This window comes from Macaca fascicularis, chromosome 8 (genome assembly GCF_037993035.2).
Source record: "Macaca fascicularis isolate 582-1 chromosome 8, T2T-MFA8v1.1".
Classification (NCBI taxonomy): domain Eukaryota; kingdom Metazoa; phylum Chordata; class Mammalia; order Primates; family Cercopithecidae; genus Macaca; species Macaca fascicularis.
The window spans coordinates 104,612,746-104,633,541 of NC_088382.1; the positions used below are offsets into that span (position 1 = coordinate 104,612,746).

Below are 20,796 nucleotides of genomic sequence, written 5' to 3' on the forward strand. Positions count from 1 at the left end.
GGAGGCTGAGTCTCTGATAGTCCTAGGTTCCTTACCTCCAGACTGCTTTTTTTTTTTTTTTTTTTTTTTTTTTTTTTTTGAGAAAGAGTCTTGCTCTGTAGCCAAGCCTGGAATGCAGTGGCAAGATCTTGGCTCACTGCAACCTCTGCCTCCGGGGTTCAAGCAATTCTTGTGCCTCCTCCGAAGTAGCTGGGATTACAGTCATGTGCCACCATGCCTGACTAACTTTTGTATTTTTAGTAGAGATGGGGTTTTGCCATGTTGGCCAGGCTGGTCTCAAACTCCTGGCCTCAAGTGATTCGCCTGTCTTGACCTCCCAAAGTGCTGGGATTACAGGCATGAGCCACCACACCTAGCCCAGACTTCTTTTTTTTTGAGACGGAGCCTCGCTCTGTCACCCAGGCTGGAGTGCAGTGGCCGGATCTCAGCTCACTGCAAGCTCCTCCTCTTGGATTCACGCCATTCTCCTGCCTCAGCCTCCCAAGTAACTGGGACTACAGGCACCCGCCACCTCACCCGGCTAGTTTTTTGTATTTTTTAGTAGAGACGGGGTTTCACCGTGTTAGCCAGGATGGTCTCGATCTCCTGACCTCGTGATCCGCCCGTCTCGGCCTCCCAAAGTGCTGGGATTACAGGCTTGAGCCACCGCGCCCGGCCTTTTTTTTTTTTTTTTGAGACAGTGTCTCACTCTGTTGCTCAGGCTTGAGTACAGTGGTGCAATCATAGCTCACTGCAGCCTCCAACTCCTGGACACAAGTGATCCTCCCACCTTGGCCTCCCAAAGTGCTGATATTACAGCATTAGCCACTGCACCTGGCCTTCAAACTCCCTTTTTTTTCTTTTTGGAGATGGAGTCTTGCTGTGTTGCCCAGGCTGGAGTGCAGTGGCATGATCTCAGCTCACTGCAACCTCTGCTTCCTGGGTTCAAGCAATTCTCCTGCCTCAGCCTCCTGAGTAGCTGGGATTACAGACACCTGCCACCACGCCCATCTAATTTTTGTATTTTTAGTAGAGACGGGGTTTCGCCAAGTTGGCCAGACTGGTCTGGAACTCCTGACCTCAAGTGAGCCACCTGCCTTGGCCTCACAAAGTGCTGGGATTACAGACAGGCGTGAGCCACTGCACCTGGCTCAAACTCCTTTTCATGTGAGGAAAAAAAAAAAATCTCTAACTATTGAATCACTGCGGTCAGTTTCTCTATTACCTGTAGCCAAAGGCATGTCTTACTGATACAGATAAAAAGAAGGCTAGAAAAAGAAGAGTACATGACAGTGTGGAGACTGCATGAAAAATGGCATTTAACAAGCAGTTTTGAGGACTTACTCTGTAGCTGACATTGTGCTAAGTGAATGAAGCAGGGGTCCTGCCCCCAAGGTGCTCATTGTCAAGGTGGACAGACCACCATGTAAACATAGAAAGAATGCACTGTGAGGGGACAGACGTATAAGTAAAATGCTATGGAAACCCAGAAAAGGAACCCTACCTAAGGAGGTCAGGAAATGATCCCAGGAGATAACATATGAACAAGGACTTGAAGGATGAATACAGTTATGTCAGGAAGCAAAGAGAAAAGAGCTTTCTGTGCTTGTGTCCCTTCTTTCTGACTCAGCTGGAGACGGGTTGGAACAAAGGCCATAGCCAAACATCTAACTAGGTAATAGGGGATTCCAAAACCCAAGCTGCCTGCAGAGCCAACTTCAGGAAACTCAAAGTCCAAAGAACCAGGTGGGAAATTGTGAAGGTTGGCAAATACCTGTGACAGCAGGTCTAGGGAGCCAGAAATCTGGGGCTGAAAGACAAGAGCCAGAGAGCAGAGGGCATTTAGGGAGAACAGGGCAGTAGCTGGGAAAGACAGGTGGAGGCCTGCTTCTCAAGGAGTTCAGAAGCTCAGTGTACAAGCTCAGCAGGTCAATAAATACCCCATTTCATTATCTTACCATTCAACTTCATTTTCACATTCAGCCCTCATCCTGTTAGGGCTGTGGGAAAGTCATCTTAGTTCTTCCTGGGGATTCCCCCTGCACCCAAGGCTGTGCTAAAATTCTGTTGCCTTAGTTGGCCTCCAGGGCCCTTCAGTCCCTGGTGCTGCTGTTTCTGTGACATAGGAACCCTGGCGGTAGGACCCTGTATTAGTCTGTTTTACATTGCTATGTAGAAATACCTGGGCAGGGCACGGTGGCTCATGCCTGTAATCCCAGCACTTTGGGAGGCTGAAGTTGGAGGACCCCTTGAGCCTAGGAGTTTGAGACCAACCTGGGCAACATAGGGAGACCCCATCTCTACCAAAAAATTTAAAAAATAGCTGGGCATGGTGGCACATGCCTGTAGTCCCAGCTACTTGGGAGGTTGTGGCAGAAGGATACTTTGAGACCAAGAGGCTGAGGCTGCTGTGAGCTATGATGATTCCACTGCACTCCAGCCTGGGCAACAGAGAGAGACCCTGTTTCAAAAAAAAAAAAAAAGAAAGGAAGAAGAAGAAGAAAAATACCCGAGACTGGGTAATTTATAAATAAAAGAGGTTTATATGGGTCACAGTTCTTCAGGCTGTATGAGAAGCATGGCACCAACATCTGCTTCTGGTGAGGGCTCAGGATGCTTTTGCTCATGGCAGAAGGCGAAGGGGAGCAGGCATGTTACATGGCAAGAGAGAGCGAGATGGAGGTGCCAGCTTCCTTTAAACAACCAAATTTCATGTGCACTAATGGATTGAGAACTCACTCATCACCAAGGGGATGGCACCGAGCCATTCATGAATCATCTGCCCCCATGACCCAGTATCTCCCACTAAGCCCCACTTCCAACATTGATGGGGTTCACATTTTAACATGAGATTTGGAGGGGACAGATATCTAAACTCTATCACACTCCATCTCCCTGATGGACCATGGGATGCACACCCAGTGCCTGATACATGCAGAAAGCATGGCACAGGTCTTTGCCACTGATGGGTGCCAGAGATGCCTCTTTCCTCTTCTCAGGCCCAGCATCTCTTCTTGGTGTGGGGGAAATCCCTGCCTGTGACTGCACCACTGCACTCCAGCCTGGGTGACAGAGGGAGACCGTGTCTCCAAATAAATAAATAAATAAATAACAGAAAAGGCGATGAATATGATTAGGACTGGTTTCTTCTCATCACAGAGTTCAGCAGTGAGGCTTTCGGGGTTAGATTCTTGGCTTATTAGACACTCAGGCTCTCTTTTTCTTCTGCCATACTTAAGTGTGTGTGGTCCATGCTCAAATGTGCTTTAGTTTCACAAAATGATCATTTTAGGTCCCACCATCCTATTTCAGGCAGCGGGAAAGAGGAAGAGGCCAAAGGAAAAAGGGGTCTGCCAGCCAAGTGGGGCTGCTTTTAAGGAAGTCTTTCCAGGAGACTCACTATATAACTTCTGCTTGCATTGGCCAGAACTTAGAACTATTTTCAAGGGAGGCTGGAAATGCAGTTCTTAGCTAGGCCCATTACTGCACCAACTAAATCAGGTTCCCTTGGTAAGGAATGTAAGGAATGGAAACTGGATAGACCATTATAATCTCTACCGTAAGGAGGTAGGCAGAAGAAAGAAAGAAAAAGAACATATGGAGAGAGAGAAAAAGGGAATGATGCCTTGAAAAGTGTAATCATAGGCTGCTTTTAGTTACAAGTTCTTAAAAACTGAGCCCAAACTAGCTTAAACTTTGATCAAGTAGCCAAAACAATTTACAGGTGGGGCAGATGTGTTTGTTGGGGCTCCGGCTTTGCAACTTCGCTGTTTTCTTGGATATGCCCGTCTGTGTTGGCCCTGCATTCAAGCTGACCTCACAAATGACCATGGAGTGGCTGAAGCAGTTCCAGGACTCACATTTGCACACCACATCATCCACAGCAAGACTGACCATCTTCCTAGAAAAAGTCCTGAAATTAATTTATTCATTCCAAAATATTTCTGAGTACCTACTGTGTGCCAGGTTTTTTTCTAGGTGCCAAAGATAATGACAGAGATCCTTTAGTCATCTATTGTTGCATTATCCTGAAACTCAGAGGCTTAAAACAACAAGTATTTATTATTTTACAGTTTCTGTGAGTCAGGAAACCGGGCAGGGCTTAGTTGGATGCCTCTGGCTTTGGTTCTCTCATAAGGCTACAATCAAAATGTCAGCTGGGGCCGGTCGCGGTGGCTCACGTCTGTAATCCCAGCACTTTGGGAGGCTGAAGGGGGTGGATCACTTGAGGTCAGGAGTTCGAGACCAGCCTGGCCAACATGGCAAAACCCCGTCTCTACTAAAAATACAAAAAATTAGCTAGGCGTGGTGGCATGTGCCTGTAATCCCAGCTACTTGGGGGCTGAGGCAGGAGAATTGCTCGAACCTGAGAGACAGAGGTTGCAGTGAGCCGAGATTGTGCCATTGTACTCTAGCCTGGGCAACAGAGCAAGACTCTGTCTCAAAAAAAAAAAAAAAAAAAATAGATGTCAGCTGGGGCTACAGTCATCTTAAGGCCAACCAGGGGAGGATTCAACCTTCAACCCCAGCTCACTCACATGGTAGTTGGCAGGCCCCAGGTCCCTGCTGGTTACTGGCCAGAGATGTCAGCTCATTGCAACATGGACATCTCTATTGGGCTGGGAGTTGCGGGTGGAAAGAAACAGACAGAAGTCAGTCTTTTTGTAAAGCATTCTCAGAAGTGACATCCCATTACTTTTGCCATATTTTATTTATTTTGAATTACTGCCAATAAGTCCAGGCCACGCTGAATGGGAGGGGATTACATAAGGGCACGATTACCAGGAAGTTCAGATCGTGGGGAACCACTCTGAGACTGCTTACCACAATATCTAGTCAGTAGAGACAGGCAATAAACAAACATATATCATATGTCAGGGGTGATAAGTGCTAGGAAGAAAATCAACGCAGAGTAAGGGAAGGCCTTTATTATGAAATGTCATTTGGGTAAAACCTGGCACACGGGGCAGTATGCCATGTGGGCATCTGCGGAAGAGCATTCCAGCCAGAGGGAAGAACAGGTGCAAGCTCCCTGAGGCGGGAGCATGCTTGGTGTCGTTCATGAATCACACAACCAACGTGCCTGGAGCTGAGTGAACAAGGGAGGAGACCAAGTCAGAGAGGTGGGCTGGGATCATGAAGAGACTTAGAGAAGATGGTAGAGACTTTCCTGGAAGGTTCTGCACAGGGGTGTGATGTCATGATCTACTTTACTATTAAAAATCTACGATGTGGGCAGCAGATGGTACAAAGGGCAAGAGTAAAAGCAGGTAAACCAGTTGGGATTCTGCTGCAGTGGCCCAGGGGAGAGAGAGCGAAATCATGGATTGAGTCATATTGATGCAAGTGGGGAGAAGTAACTGGGTTCTGGATATATTTGATAAGATTTGCTGATAGATTGTCTTAGGGTGGGACAGAAGGAGGAGTCAAAAATGACTACAAGCCTTTCAGAATAAGGCTGTCTAAGGTCAGGATGCCATTTGCTCAGGTGGGGAGGACGAACCTGAGAGAGCAAGATTTTGACCATGTGAAGTTTGGGACACCTGTTAGATAGCCAAGTGGAGATGTTGCAGAAGAAGTTGGAGTCTGGAGTTAAGAGGACAAGTGGAGGCTGGCAATAGAAATTGGAAAGGCATCAGGATCAAATTGTCATTTAAAGACAGAGGACTAGATGAGATGAATCACCTAGGGAATAGGTATTAAAGGAGAATGAGCCCTGGAGCACCTGGAAACTTTGGAAATAAGAGGATGAGGAGGATCTGGCTAAGGAAACTGAGAAACAGTGACAAAGGACCGATGATTCTGGAGAGAAAACCAATAGGGTCCACCTAGGAGAGCAAGAGGAGAGGCATGCCCTTTCACATGCCTCCAAAGGTCAAGTGGTGCCACTGGATTTGAAAAGTAGCAGGAGGTCATTGATTACTTTAGAGAGAGCAGCTTGCAAAGTCATAAGGTCAGCAGCTGGACAGTATTGGATTTGGAAGGGAAATTAGCTGGGCCCGGTGGTGCGTGTCTATGTTGCCAGTTACTCAAGAGGCTGAGGCGGGAGGATCAGGTGAACCGGGGAGTTCAAGGCTGCAATGAGCTACGATCGTGCCACTGCACTCCAGCCTGGTTCACAGAGCAAGACCCTGTTTCTAAATAAAATAATTTTAAAGTTGGAAACAAAGCACAAGGGAAAACACTTAAGTTATGAAAAATTAGAATATATTGATATCCATAACAAAACATTATAATAAAATCTAGAACACAGAAAGAGGCAAATTGTTTTCAGTAAATACAGCGAGGCTTAGGATCTTTACAATGGAAAAAAAAAACTCATGCAAATTGATAAGGAAAATACTAAGACCTTACTAGGAAATCAACAAAGGACATGAACAGACAGTTGGAAAAGGAGGAAATACAACTAGTAAACAAAGATAAAGAAAACTGTTTGGCACCATTAGCAAGAAAAGAAATACAGATTAAAACCTTAAGATGGGCCGGGCACAGCGGCTGACACCTGTAATCCCAGCACTTTGGGAGGCCAAGGCAGGCGGATCACGACGTGAGGAGAGCAAGACTATCCTGGCTAACATGGTGAAAACCCATCTTTACTAAAATACAAAAAAATTAGCCGGGTGTGGTGGCGCGTGCCTGTAGTCCCAGCTACTCGGGAGACTGAGGCAGGGGAATTGCTTGAACCTGGGAGGTAGAGCTTGCAGTGAGCCGAGATTGCGCCACTGCACTCCAGCCTGTGACAGAGCAAGACTCTGTCTCAAAAAAAAAAAAAAAAACAAACCATAAAATGACGTGTTTTCAACTACCAAATTAGCAAAGAGTTATTCATATCATTTAACCCAGAAATTCCAGGTCAGGGAATCCTAAGAAACTAAGCCAAAATGCAAATGAAAAAGCTAGTCACGATTCTATTTATAATAGTCAATAACAGAAAATAGCCAGGCATAGTGGCTCACAGCTGTAATCCCAGTGGCTCAGGAGGCTGAGGCAGGAGGATCTTTTGAATCCAGGAGTTCGAGGTTATAGTGAGCCATGATCTTGCCATTGCACTCCAGCCTAGGTGACATCTCTAAAAAAAAAAAATTAAAAATAACAGAAAATAATCAAAATGCTGAACACCAGGAGACTGGCTTAGAAAAGCATGGCACATTCATACAATAGAATATTGATCAAACACGTACCAAAAATGCTTGGGAAGAATTTATGGTAACACAGGAAAATGCCTGTATCATATTAACTTTTTTAAAAAGCAGGATTGTAAATTGTATATACCTTTTCTTCTTACCTATGGGAACATATTTCTAGAAAAAGGGAAACTCACCAAAATGTTCCCTCAGCATCACACAGGAAGACTGGCTACCATTCTTTCATGCAGCACGCCTTTGTCTCGAACTCCTGGCCTCAAGCCATACTCCCACCATGGCCTCTCAAAGTGCTAGGGTTAGAGGCAGGAGCCAGCACAACTTTGTTGAATTCTATACTGGCTTCTCTGCCAAGTCCTGGGAGTACAAAGATAATTCAGAAAGTCCTTCCCTTGAGGAGCTTGCATCTATGATCCGAAAAAGTGTTCTGTGTGAGTAAACAATCAAGCCTCAAAAGCTATAAGCATAATTGGAATCCAAAAATATCACAGCAGAAATGAACACAGCTGCAAGGTAAATGTTGACCGCACAGCTGGGCCTTCAGTGATGCTGCCCAGAGGCAATAGGGAATTTTGGAGCGTACTTAGCTGTCAGTTGAGTTCTCGGAAACCCCAGTGCTAGAGTAAAGATGGCCTTGACTCCAAAGGAATGAAAGTCAAGGTGTAGCTAATAGAATTGATAGAATGAAGCTGATACTCCCAAACAATATTTGTTGCCTAACTTCCTGCTATAAGTGGTTTGGTGTAACAGTGGCTTTGCTCAGCCTCTGCTCAGAACCACCAGAGTGACTTCAGATGGATTATTGGGCTTCTTCCATCTTGGGTTACTTCTTGAGCCCCACTCTTTGGCAACGACTAGCTTGGAGGTTCCTGCTGCAGTGTTAGGATTGGGCCAGTGGGAATGCCTCTAGTTTCAGGTTTCTCACAGGTGGAGATGACAGAATGACACCTTGTATTTCTAGATTCTTTTATGTATATTTCACATATATTTTAAACATTCTGGGCCTGGCGCGGTGGCTCATGCCTGCAATCCCAGCACTTTGGGAGACTGAGGCGAGTGGATCCCCTGAGGTCAGGAGTTTGAGACCAGCCTGGCCAACATGGTGAAACCCCATCTCTACTAAAAATGGAAAAATTAGCAGGGTATGGTGGCTTGCGCCTGTAATCCCAGCTACTCAGGAGGCTGAGGCAGGAGAATCACTTGAATTCTGGAGGCGGAGGTTGCAGTGAGCCAAGATTGCGCCATTGCACTCCAGCCTGGGCAACAAAAGCCAAAAAAAAAAAAAAAAAAAAAAACCTCTATCTCAAAAAAAAAAAAAAAATTCTGACTCACCTGCAAATTGAAGAATGAATTGGTAGCTGGAAATCAACCAGCTGCATTTTAAAATTTTCTGGCAGTGTTACCTCCATCTCGCTTCCTTTACCTATCAAATTGTAGTTATATAACAAATGCTAAATCAAAAAAACAAACATTCTGATAGTGTCAGAGAGAAAGCTCTCCCAGAAAGCTACTTTCTGAAAAGTCCAACCAGGTTATTCTTTAAGTATTTTGGTCCATGGTGTAGCAAGGCAGATTTAGAGAGCAAAGAATAGATACAATGTGATTTTTTTCTTGAAACGGAGCCTTGCTCCATTGCACAGGCTGGATTGCAGTGGCTGGATCTCAGCTCATTGCAACCTCTGCCTCCCAGGTTCAAGCAATTCTCCTGCTTCAGCCTGCCGAGTAGCTCGGATTACAGGCGTGCGCCACCACACCCGGCTAATTTTTGTATTTTTAGTAGATGTGGGGTTTCGCCATGTTGGTCAGGCTGGTCTCTAACTCCTGACCTCAAGTGATCTGCCCACCTCAACCTCCCAAAGTGCTGGGACAGGCATGAGCCACCGTGCTTGGCCACAATGTGATCTTTAAAATAGATCAAAGAGGCCACCCTGAAGGAAAATGAGTATTTGATCATAAAATTAAGTACAATTTAAAAATTCAGTTATGCTGTAATCCCAGCACTTTGGGAGGACAAGGTGGGAGGATTGTGTGAGCTCAGAAGTTTAAGACCAGCCTGGACAACATAGCAAGACCCTGTCTTTACTAAAACTTGAAGAAAAATAAGAAAAAGATCATCCGGGCATGGTGGTGCATGTCTGTAGTCCCAGCTACTCAAGAGACTGAGGTGGGAGGCTTGCTTAAGCCCAGCAGTCAAGGCTGCAGTGCCACATGATTGTGCCACTGCATGCAGCCTGGACGACAGAGCAAGACACTGTTTCAAAAATAAATAAATAAACACATAAACAAATAAATAAATAAATAATGTTCAATTCTTAGCCAGGTATGATGCCTCACACCTGTAATCTCAGCACTTTGGGAGGCCAAGGTGGGAGGATCACTTGAGCCCAGGAGTTTGAGGCTCCAGTGAGCTATGATAGCTTCACTTCACTACAGCCTGGGTGACAGAACAAGCCTCTGTCTCTAGCTAACTAAATAAATAAATACTCATTTCTTAAGAGAAACCTTCAATAATTACCATGTGATCAGGACTGAAATGTCTGAAGGCAAACTATCTGGGTTCAAATCCTGGCTCTGCCACTTCCTAGCTGTGTGACCTTAAACAAGCTACTTAATTTCTCTGTGTCTCAGTATTTTTTCTTTATCTGTAAAGTGGAGATGATAGGACCTCCAGCCTGGGCCACAGAGCAAGATTCTATCTAAATAACATAAAATGAGAGACACCAGAGAGCTCCCTCATGCCTTCTCCCCCTTGAGGACACAGTGAGAAGATGCCTAACTATGAATCAGAAAGTGACCTTTGGGCCGGGCACCGTGGCTCAAGCCTGTAATCCCAGCACTTTGGGAGGCCGAGATGGGCGGATCACGAGGTCAGGAGATCGAGACCATCCTGGCTAACACGTTGAAACCCCGTCTCTACTAAAAAAAATACAAAAAATTAGCCGGGCGATGTGGTGGGTGCCTGTAGTCCCAGCTACTCGGGAGGCTGAGGCAGGAGAATGGCGTAAACCCGGGAGGCGGAGCTTGCAGTGAACTGAGATCCGGCCACTGCACTCCAGCCTGGGCGACAGAGCCAGACTCTGTCTCAAAAAAAAAAAAAAAAAAGAAAGTGACCTTTGGGCCGGGCACGGTGGCTCACACCTGTAATCCCAGCACTTTGGGAGGCCGAGGCAGGTGGATCACGAGGTCAGGAGATCAAGACCATCCTGGCTAACGCGGTGAAACCCCGTCTCTATGAAAAATACAAACAATTAGTCGGGCATGGTGGCAGGCGCCTGTAGTCTCAGCTACTTGGGAGGCTGAGGCATGAGAATCACTTGAACCCAGGAGGCGGAGCTTGCAGTGAGCCAAGATCATGCCACTGCATTCCAGCCTGGGCTACAGAGGGGAAAAAAAAGTGACCTTTGGCCAGACGTGGAGGCTCACACCTGTAAACCCCGTGCTTTGGGAGGCCGAGGTAGGAAGATTGCTTGAGGCCAGGAGTTCAGAACCAGCCTGGGCAACATAGCAAGAGCCCTGTCTCTAAAAAAAAAAAAAAAAAAAAAAAGGCCCTCCCCAGACATGGAATTTTTGATCTTGGACTTCCCATCCTCCAGAACTGTGAGAAATATGTTTCTGTTGTTTATAAACCACCCAGTCTATGGTATTTTTATTATAGCAGCCTGAACCAACTAAGATAAAGGTATTCATGGAAGTGAGGAAAACAAATAATGTCTTTATGGGAACTCCAGAAAGTCACCCAGCCAGTCCTCAAGGTTAGCGCAGCAACATCGTACCACCCTGGAAGGTGGCCATTAGTCAGAAACTAGAAGGTCATTCAGGACACTGACCAGCTGTTGTGGCCATACCATCTCCTCATCCCTTTGCAGCAGGTTGGGTTGGTGTCTACTTAGAGCTGAATCTGTTTGTATTTTTTTTTTTTAATTATCTTTACTATAAGGGAAAAAAACACAGTAAAACAGACCTGGTAGGTGGTAGGGGTGGAAGACACAGAAAAATATCATGACCAGACAAGCTGCCTAGACATGGCTTCCTGCGAGGGAGGACCATGAGTTGGCCTTTACATCACCTGCTTTCCTGATTCAAAGAAACTTTCCCCCAGCAAGACTGGGCCCAGGAGCTCCATTTTCCAATCTCTTCTCTTCCTGGGCATTTAGGAAAGGGTGTATGGTTCTCCAGCTTTCAAGACATTGAAGACAGTATGGAGAAAAAGGGAAGGATGTTATAGCCCTTTGTTTCAATGCCTTCCCCAGCTCTTGCCCTTAGGATTTGTTGATGCTGCAGATAGGAACCCCATGGAACTGGGGCAGCTTAGGCAGCAATAAGCTGAACAATGAGGCCGTATTGATGAGGAAGGAAGCAGCATCACACCTGGCTTGGAAGCTGTCAGGAGGTAGAGTGCCATAGGAGAGATGCTAAGGAACTTTCGGGCAGAGGTACCTGGAGCCTGTAGTCCATCTGCTCCCAGTGTGTCAGTAGTCAAGCCTTTCCTTGTTAAGGGGGTCTCAAAGGACGTCCCTTTCCCCATATGCAGGAAGTACATAGCCTGCCAGCTTCAGAAGCCTGTCCAGCTAGAGGTGTGGTGCTCACTTCCACACCTGTAGGTGTCTGTCCAAGAGTCAACCTGAGATTCAAACCCAAGGCCTTCTAGGCCCAAAACAAGTAAGCAAGTAGCAGCCCAGGAAGTCAAACTAAGATCTGCGAGGTTCCAAAATGCCAACTCCTTGCTTCTTCCTTTCTCAGCCTACCAACATAACTGCTTGGAGAAGCCTGCACCAAATCACGTGTTTGCCAGCTACTCGGGTAGCTGTTAGGGCCAGGTAGAGACAGAGGGCAGGTGTGGGTGGGATGGAGCAGGTGGCTTTCTGGAGCTTATTTTTCCCTTTAAAGCTGTCCTAATTGCTATTTTAATCAGATTTTATATTCCTATAAATCTAAGGTGGAGGTTGGGGAGAAAAGAGACGAAGGTATGGTGAGATGTCTACTGAACTTGCTCCTGCCAAGGCCCCTCCCCATATACTCTCAATGAAAGTTGCAGGTGAGTCTCCCATGCTGGGAGTTGGAGTCCGGCAGAGCCTCAGGCAGCAGGGAGCTATAGCAGTTAAAAAGAGCACATATGCAGCCATAAAAAAGGATGAGTTTGTGTCCTTTGTAGGGACATGGATGCAGCTGGAAACCATCATTCTTAGCAAACTATCACAAGAACAGAAAACCAAACACTGCATGTTCTCACTCATAGGTGGGAACTGAACAATGAGATCACTTGGACTTGGGAAGGGGAACATCACACACCGGGGCCTATCATGGGGAGGGGGGAGGGGGGAGGGATTGCATTGGGAGTTATACCCGATGTAAATGACGAGTTGATGGGTGCTGACAAGTTGATGGGTGCAGCACAGCAACATGGCACAAGTATACATATGTAACAAACCTGCACGTTATGCACATGTATCCTAGAACTTAAAGTATAATAATAAAAAATAATTAAAAAAAAAAAAAAGAGCACATTCGCAGAACCCCTGTGACCCGCAGCTGCTGGCCTCCTGGAAGCTTCCTTTGTTGCTCTTGGTTGGAAGACTGTTGTTATTATGCTCTTTTAACTACATTCACAGGGTCTAGGATTGGATTAGAGAAAGGATGAGGGGGCAGGTGGGAGGAAAGAGGCTGAATGAGTGCTGGGAAGCGACGCATCTGAAGGGACTGCCTTCATGGTCATGTCTAGTCTGATATTCAGAGCATTATTGATTTTTTTTCTTCCAAAAATTACAAGTATTTTATTTTCAGCATCTTTTGCTAATTCTTCCTAATTATAATGTGCTGTTATTTTACAGCCACCCATTCTCATTTTGTGAATATGATTCTCTACTTTAGTTTTCTGAGCACAAGAAATCAACTTTGGCTGCACATTGGAATATCTGAGAAGTTTAAAAATACTGATGTTTGGGCCAGGTACGGTGGCTCACGCCTGTAATCCTAGCACTTTGGGAGGCTGAGGCAGGCAGATCATGAGGTCAGGAGGTTGAGACCATCCTAGCCAACGTGGTGAAACCCCGTCTCTACTAAAAATACAAAAATTAGCTGGGTGTGGTGGCAGGTGCCTGTAATCCCAGCTACTCGGGTGGCTGAGTTACGAGAATCACTTGAACCTTTGCTTCCGCTCCTCCTGTCCTTGGACATCAGACTCCAGGTTCTTCAGCCCTTGGACTCTGGAATTTACTTTAGTGGCCTTCTGAGGGGTCTCAGGCCTTTGGCTACAGACGGAGGGCTGTACTGTTGGCTTCCTGCTTTTGAAGCTTTTGGACTTGAAATTCTGATTTCACTGATCAACAGTTAGGTCTAGGGAATATCTGTTCTGGGGAGTAGTGGGCAATGAACCCTGAAAAGCTCTGTGACATTATGATATAATAAAACATATATGTGGTTTTCCTCCCCAGTCCCTGGCACAGAACTCCTAAAACCCTTGTAATTTCCTGAGTGGCAGGGATGCAAGGTACATCATTTGTTCTAATATTTGGTCTTGGACTCTGGTTCCTGACAAAGAGCTCCTAAATCCTTGGGAATTTCCTGGGTACTAGAAGGGTCATTTGTTCTATTAATAATTAGGCAACTCTTGGGGGGCTCCTGGATAGCTTTGGGATGGGAACTGGTCAGCAGAAAGACCAAGCCATGATTAGAAGCTTGGAACATTCAGTCCCATCCCCTGTTCTCCCCAGGAAGGGGAGCAGAGCTGGAGATTCAGTTAATAACCCATCATGCCAATGTGATGAAGCTTCCATAAGACTACAAGGCTCAGAGAGCTTCTAGGTTGGTGAACACATCTGCGTGCTAGAAGGGTGGTGCACCCCAGTTCTTGCCCTCAGGACATGTTTGGACTCACTCTGTGTACCTCTTCATCTGGCTGTTCATCTGTATTCTCTATCATATCCTTTATAATAAACTGGTAAACAGGCCAAGCATGGTGGCTCATGCCTGTAATCCCAACACTTTGGGAGGCCAAGGTGGGAGGATCACTTGAGTTCTGGCAACACAATGAGACCCCATCTCCATGAAAAATAAAAACTTGGGCCGGGCGCGGTGGCTCAAGCCTGTAATCCCAGCACTTTGGGAGGCCGAGACGGGCGGATCACGAGGTCAGGAGATCGAGACCATCCTGGCTAACACGGTGAAACCCCGTCTCTACTAAAAAATACAAAAAACTAGCCGGGCGAGGTGGCGGGCGCCTGTAGTCCCAGTTACTTGGGAGGCTGAGGCAGGAGAATGGCGTGAACCCGGGAGGCGGAGCTTGCAGTGAGCTGAGATCCGGCCACTGCACTCCAGCCTGGGCGGCAGAGCGAGACTCCGTCTCGGGAAAAAAAAAAAAAAAGAAAAGAAATATAAAAACTTAGCCAGGCTTGGAGGTGCACACCTATAGTCCAGGTACTTGGAAGGCTCAGGTGGGAGGATCACTTGAGCCTGGAGGTCGAGGCTGCAGTGAACCATAGCCATGCCACTCTGCTGTAACCTGGGAGAGAAAGCATGACCCTGTCTCAGAAAAAAAAAGCTGGGAAACACAGGTAAACATAAATGTTTCCCTGGGTTCTGTGAGCCATCATAGCAAATGGGCGCCTCCAATTTGTAGCCAAGTTAGAAGTGTGGGTAACCTAGGGACTCACTAGCTGCAATTGGCATCTGAAGTTTGGGGGCAGTTTTGTGGGACTGAGCCCTTAACCTGTGGCATCTGCGGTCACTCCAGGTAGTTAGTGTCATAATTAAATTGTGATACACCTAGTTGGTGTTGAAAGAGTTGGAGGATTCTTCGGGGTAGAATAAGCCCTGAGACATTTTGTGTCAGAAGGGTTGAGTGTAGTAGAGCGAAACAGTGTGTGTTTGTTTCCTGTTTAAGCTCCCAGGTGATTTTAGCGTGCAGCTAAGACTGAGAGCTGTCTTGAGGATATGAAGTCACTACTTTTCAGGTCCTCATCATTCTGGTCAGTCTCTTTTCTCAGATGCAAGTCCCCACTTTTGTTGAGATTTTCTCTTTTTGATGGCATGGGCCATTTTCAGAGGCTGATCGAGCTTACCTTCTGCCACGCGGGCTACACCTCTGCCTACACCCTGGGCTTCAAGTCCCACCTGGAGGTGAGGAGCTGGGGCCTCTTGGCTTACTTGTGGTTTCCTATCTCCTCACTTCCTTGAGGAATGCTGCCCAGCCTTTAGAGAGAGGGTCCTTCCTTGTTTTCAAAAGTGGCTGTATTGTCTTTCACACCCCTCTCTTCCTTCCTTCCTTCTCTCTTCCTTTTTGTATCTTTAAAAAAATCTCTTCCTGGGGTCTTATGAAGGAGATTTCAGCATGAGTTTAGTCCACATTCCTGAAATCCGGGGATTTTACTTTTTAACTTTATATATTTCTGTGTTATTTGAATTATTTTGCCACAAATCATTGCTCTTGTAATATTTCGTCAAATATTTTTATAAAAAGAAATTATATTAATAAAGCCTGTGTAATAACCTTGAAAATGTTTATGACATAATGCTAAGGGAAAAGGCAGACATATGTGCAGGAGGATCACAGCAATGTAAAAAAGGATCATGACAAATAACGAACTTTATCCATAGAAGACAGGCTGGAATGGGCTGGGCACCATGGCTCACGCCTATAATCCCAGCACTTTGGGAGGCCAAGGCAGGTGGATTGCTTAAGGCCAGTAGTTCGAGACCAGCTTGGCCAACATGGCAAAAACCTCATCTCTACTAAAAATAAAAAAATTAGCTTGGTGTGGTGGCGCACACCTGTAATCCCAACTATTCAGGAGGCTGAAGTAGGAGAATCACTTGAACTGGGCAGGCGGAGGTTACAGTGAGCTGAGATCGGGCCACTGCACTGTAGCCTGGTTTACAGAGTGAGACTCTGTCTCAAAGCTAAAAAAAAACCAAAAAAAGAAATAGTGCTTATGCTTACGTGATGAGATAAATGCTTACTTATGTGTGGGAAAGTCTTTTGTTCTTTATGCATTTTTATTATATGTATATATATATTTTAAAGAGTACATGCTGCTTTTATAATGGGTGGTAAATCGAACCACTCATGTTGAATGAGTTTAGTCAACTGCAGAAGTTACATATCATAAGAAACAGTTTGTGGGAGACACCCAGGCTCAAAGGAGCTACTGGGGTGTATCCCAAGAAAGGTGTGACGGGAATGTGGTTATTGTTAGGACACAAATAACACTGTCAACTGTGGGTTTTTTTTTTTTTTTTTTTTTTTGAGACGAACCAGACTGGAGTGCAGTGGTGTGATCTTGGCTCACTGCAACCTCCGCTTCCTGGGTCCAAGTGATTCTCCTGCCTCAGCCTCCTGAATAGCTGGGATTACAGGTGCCTGTCACCACAACTGGCTTATTTCTTTTTTTTTTTTTTTTTTTAGTAGAGAGAGGGTTTCACTATGTTGGCCAGACTGGTCTTGAATTCCTGACCTGAGGTGATCTGCCTGCCTCGGCCTCCTGAAGTGCTGGGATTGCAGGTGTGACCCACCACACTCGGCCTATCAACTGTACATTAATAAACAAGACATGAAACCTTAGTTTAGTGCACAGTTGTTTACCTCCATTCCCTGTTTTCTCCATCAAGCCTACCTTGTATTTGTTTAGGCAGCCACCTTTCAACAACCCATGAAGTGTCTGGAGCTCCACCCTCTGCTCAAGAGGAACGGCACATGACCCAGACCTCTGCCAATCAGCATTTCACATTCCTCATGATCGGTTCAAAGGTGAGCAAGTAATTGAAGTCAGTTAAATTAGTGCCACTGCAAGAGGCTCTTTCCCCCACCCCAGTATTGCCATGGTTTTAATATGGTTTATCCACACAAAACTCACGTTGAGGCTTGGACTCCAGTGTGGCAGTATTGGGAGATGGTGCCTTTAAGAGGTGATTAGATTGTTAAGAGAGATGAATGCCTTACTCTTGCAGTGAGTTTTTGTTCTCTCAGTTCTGGATTAGCTCCCATGAGAGTGGGTTGTTATAAAGCAAGGCTGCCTCTTGCATTTGATCTCTTTTGCTTGCCCTTCTACTTTTCTGACACACTGCAATGCAGCAGGAGGCCCTCACCAGATGCAACTGCCTGATTGAACGTCCCAGTCTCTAGAACTGTGAGCCTAATAAACCTCTTTCCTTTATAAATTACCCAGTCTCAGGTATATTGTTATAGCAACAGGAAAAGGATTAAGACATATGTTGTACTTGAACCTTAATGTACTTGAACTTGAAACTTGATGACTGCAGCAGCTATAGCCATCTTACTTCCATGTGAAGCCTAAGAATTAAGCAACACATGGAAGGGAACACATCATTTGGGCCCCAATTTGGCCATGAGCTGCCCTTAGATTTTTTTTAGTTATGTGAGCCAATACATTTCCTAAAACAGGTAAAATTATGTTTTTAGACACTGATAACCAAAACAGTACAAACTATGCTTATGGAGATTTGCTTTAAAAAGGAGAACTAGAGAGAGAGAATTTGTTGCCTTTTGACCAGTGCTTCCTTGAGAGAGCTGATATTCTGATTCCTGACCTCAACCACTATTTGATCGGCAGATGTACGCTTATGCACTGCATAATGACATTTTGGTCAATGATGGGCACTTGAGCCCAGGAGGTCAAAGCTGCAGTGAGTTGTCATTGTGCCACTGCACTCTAATCTAAGTGACAGAGTGAGACCCTGTCTCAAAAAAAAAAAAAAAAAAATTGGCCAAGCGCAGTGGCTCATGCCTGTAATCAATCCCAGCACTTTGGGAGGCCAAGGAGGGCAGATCACGAGGTCAAGAGATAGAGACCATCCTGGCTAAGACGGTGAAACCCTGTCTCTACTAAAAATACAAAAAATTAGCCAGACGTGGTGGCAGGTGCCTGTAGTCCTAGCTACTCAGGAGGCTGAGGCAGGAGAATGGCGTGAACCCAGGAAGCGGAGCTTGCAGTGGGCTGAGATTGCACCACTGCACTCCAGCCTGGGCGACAGAGACTCCGTCTCAAAAAAAAAAAATTATACATCTTTTCTATGCTTAGATGTGTTTAGATACACAAATACTATTGTGTCACAATTGCCTACAGTATTGAGTACAGTAACATGCTGTGCAGGTTTGTAGCCTAGAAGCAATAGCCTCTACGATATAGGTTAGGTGTGTAGTAGGCTAAGCCATCTAGGTTTGTGTAGGTATACTCTATGATATTTGAACAATGACAAAATCACTTAATGATGCATTTCTCAAAACATGTCCTCATCTTTAAGTGATGCATGACTGTGTATCTCCCCTGAAGAAATAGCCATTCATTTGATTAGCCTAGTTTGGTGAAACTATCTCATCATGAAACCCAACTCCTATTTCTGATTCCAGGTTTACCAAGCTGTCTTCTGATCTGTGGTTTAGCCCTTTGACTGCACTGATTATCAGGCAGGCACCCTCCCATTATGCGTGAACACACTGGCATTACATTTGTTCAGTCAGCCTTTCGCAAGTTTGTTTAACCAATTAGTTGCTAGAGCATGCATGTAATAGAAACCTTGAGATTCTGGCTTCAAAACTGAGAACAGTCCCAGCCCCATGGTGACCCACTGTAATATGGAAGAGCCAACTAAGTTGAGACTCTGTATCTCTCTTTAACTTCAACAAGCTCATTCACCTAAAAGGAGGACTAATAAAGACAGAGTGTGCATGTTCGTTATGTGGTCCAGACAGTACGGGTGAGCCCTGGAACATGGTAGTCCTGGGTTTGTACAGCTACTGTTTTTGGTGTAGTCTTGGGCAGACCACCATCTCCGTAAGCCTCTATTTTGATTCTTCTACTCTAAAGTGGTAAAAATAACACTTTTTGCATGTGGTCATTGCAAAAACTAAAAGGAATGACATACATGAAGTCTAGGCAAAATAAAATAATAACTACTCAGAGGCAGATTTTCCATGAAGTTAATAAAGTTTCCTGGGCCCTAACAATGTGTTCACATAGTCCTTTGGTTTCATAAAAATTGTAAATTCAAGATATCTTTGCTATTCTTTTCTTTTTTTTTTTTTTTTTTAAGACAGGGGATCTCACTTTGTCACCCAGACTGTAGTGCAGAGGCACGATCTTGGCTCGCCGCAATCTCCGCCTTCCAGGCTCAAGCGATTCTCCTGCCTCAGCCTCCTGAGTAGCTGGGATTACAGGTGCACGCCACCACTGCCTGGCTAATTTTTGTATTTTTAGTAGAGACAGGTTTTCACCGTGTTGGCCAGGCTGGTCTCACAACTCCTGACCTCAAGTGATCCACCCACCTCGGCCTCCCAAAGTGCTAGGATTTACAGGCATGAGCCACCACATCCAGCTGATTTTTCTTAAATCAAGTCCCCCGAATCTTGTACTGGTATTATTTCATTTTCATGATCTCATTTAAACCTCACAACAATACTATGAAATAGCTATGGTTGTTACCATTTTACAAATGAGAAAATTGAGGCTTATGGATATTAAGTAACTTTTCTAAGATCATACTATGAGTGGTAGAGCCAAGATTCAAACCGAGGTGGGCTGCATCCAGAGAGTGTCCAGGGTCCACGTCTTAATCACTCACCTGGTTTCCTAAATGTGCCTGTACTGAAGAGTGACCAAGGGGCACTTATTAAAGCACAGATTCCAGGGTCCACCTCAAAGATAGCAAATCAGGGTCCCTAGGGCAGGGACCTAGTTTCTGTGGAGGTTTCCACTCATGAGCCTCTGCTCCAGTGAGCTGTATTTGCCTGTCTCTCCAATCTTGGGGGCAGCAGTTTTTCCTGTGTCCTCACCTTTCTTACAGATGCAAGAAGAGTTGTTGATTTTTCGGCCTGTCCTGCTTTGTAGTTGCTATTAAGATAGAATGGCAACTTCCAAGCTCCTTACGTGCAGAAGCAGAAACCAGAGGTCCTACCCAAAATAGTTTTAAATTGTATTGACCATACACAAAAGTAGAGCAATGTGCTGAATCCCTGTGTATCCATCACCTAGGTTCAACAATTATTATAATTTTGCTAATTTTGAGAAGCAGTTTAAAAATTCATAGAGACCAGTTCTTAACAGTTGAAAAAACAGAGAGTTAAAATAGTCATTCAAATAATTTGGGAAATGAAATTAATTATTTTTAAGTAGATTACCTAAATGATTTGTGCAAGAGCTTACAAATAGCATAAAACAAAAAACCAATAATGTTAACTACTTTGGTAGCTCTTTTGTGTAATATCACTTTACTCAAATCCCCCCCAATACTCTATTATGTGAAGAGAAATCTGTTTTTTATTACATTTCCTTCTGAAACTCAGAGAGCAAAACAGTCCAATTCAATCACCAAACTTGTGGAGTCCACAGGGCGTTCCCTTGTGCTACAGGAGACCAGAAAGGAGTTGTAAAGCTTAGCCACAGTTATTTGGAAGACTTTATTGGGAAAGTGGTGTTTGAGTGGCATCTATTAAGAGTAGACTTTATGTCTAAAGCAGATGTGGAAGGGGCAGAATTTCAGGTTGAGGGAACTTCATGTACACAGATGGGAGAGAAGGTGTAGAGTTTGGGGGTGTGGTTACATAATAGTGTTTGTGATGGAAGGGTAATTTAAGAGCTGGATGAATCTTAAAGGTGACATCATGGAGCAAAGGTTAAAGGCATAGGTTCTGTGCCTTTAACAAAGGCATAGACCTGTCTGGTTA

General features: G+C 45.2%; 1 protein-coding gene across 3 annotated transcripts in view; it reads left to right on the plus strand.

Moving 5' to 3' along the window:
- Positions 1 to 20,796, plus strand: part of NDUFAF6 (NADH:ubiquinone oxidoreductase complex assembly factor 6) — a 234,608-nt gene that overhangs the window by 65,860 nt on the left and 147,952 nt on the right. The gene's annotated exons all lie outside the window — the stretch shown is intronic.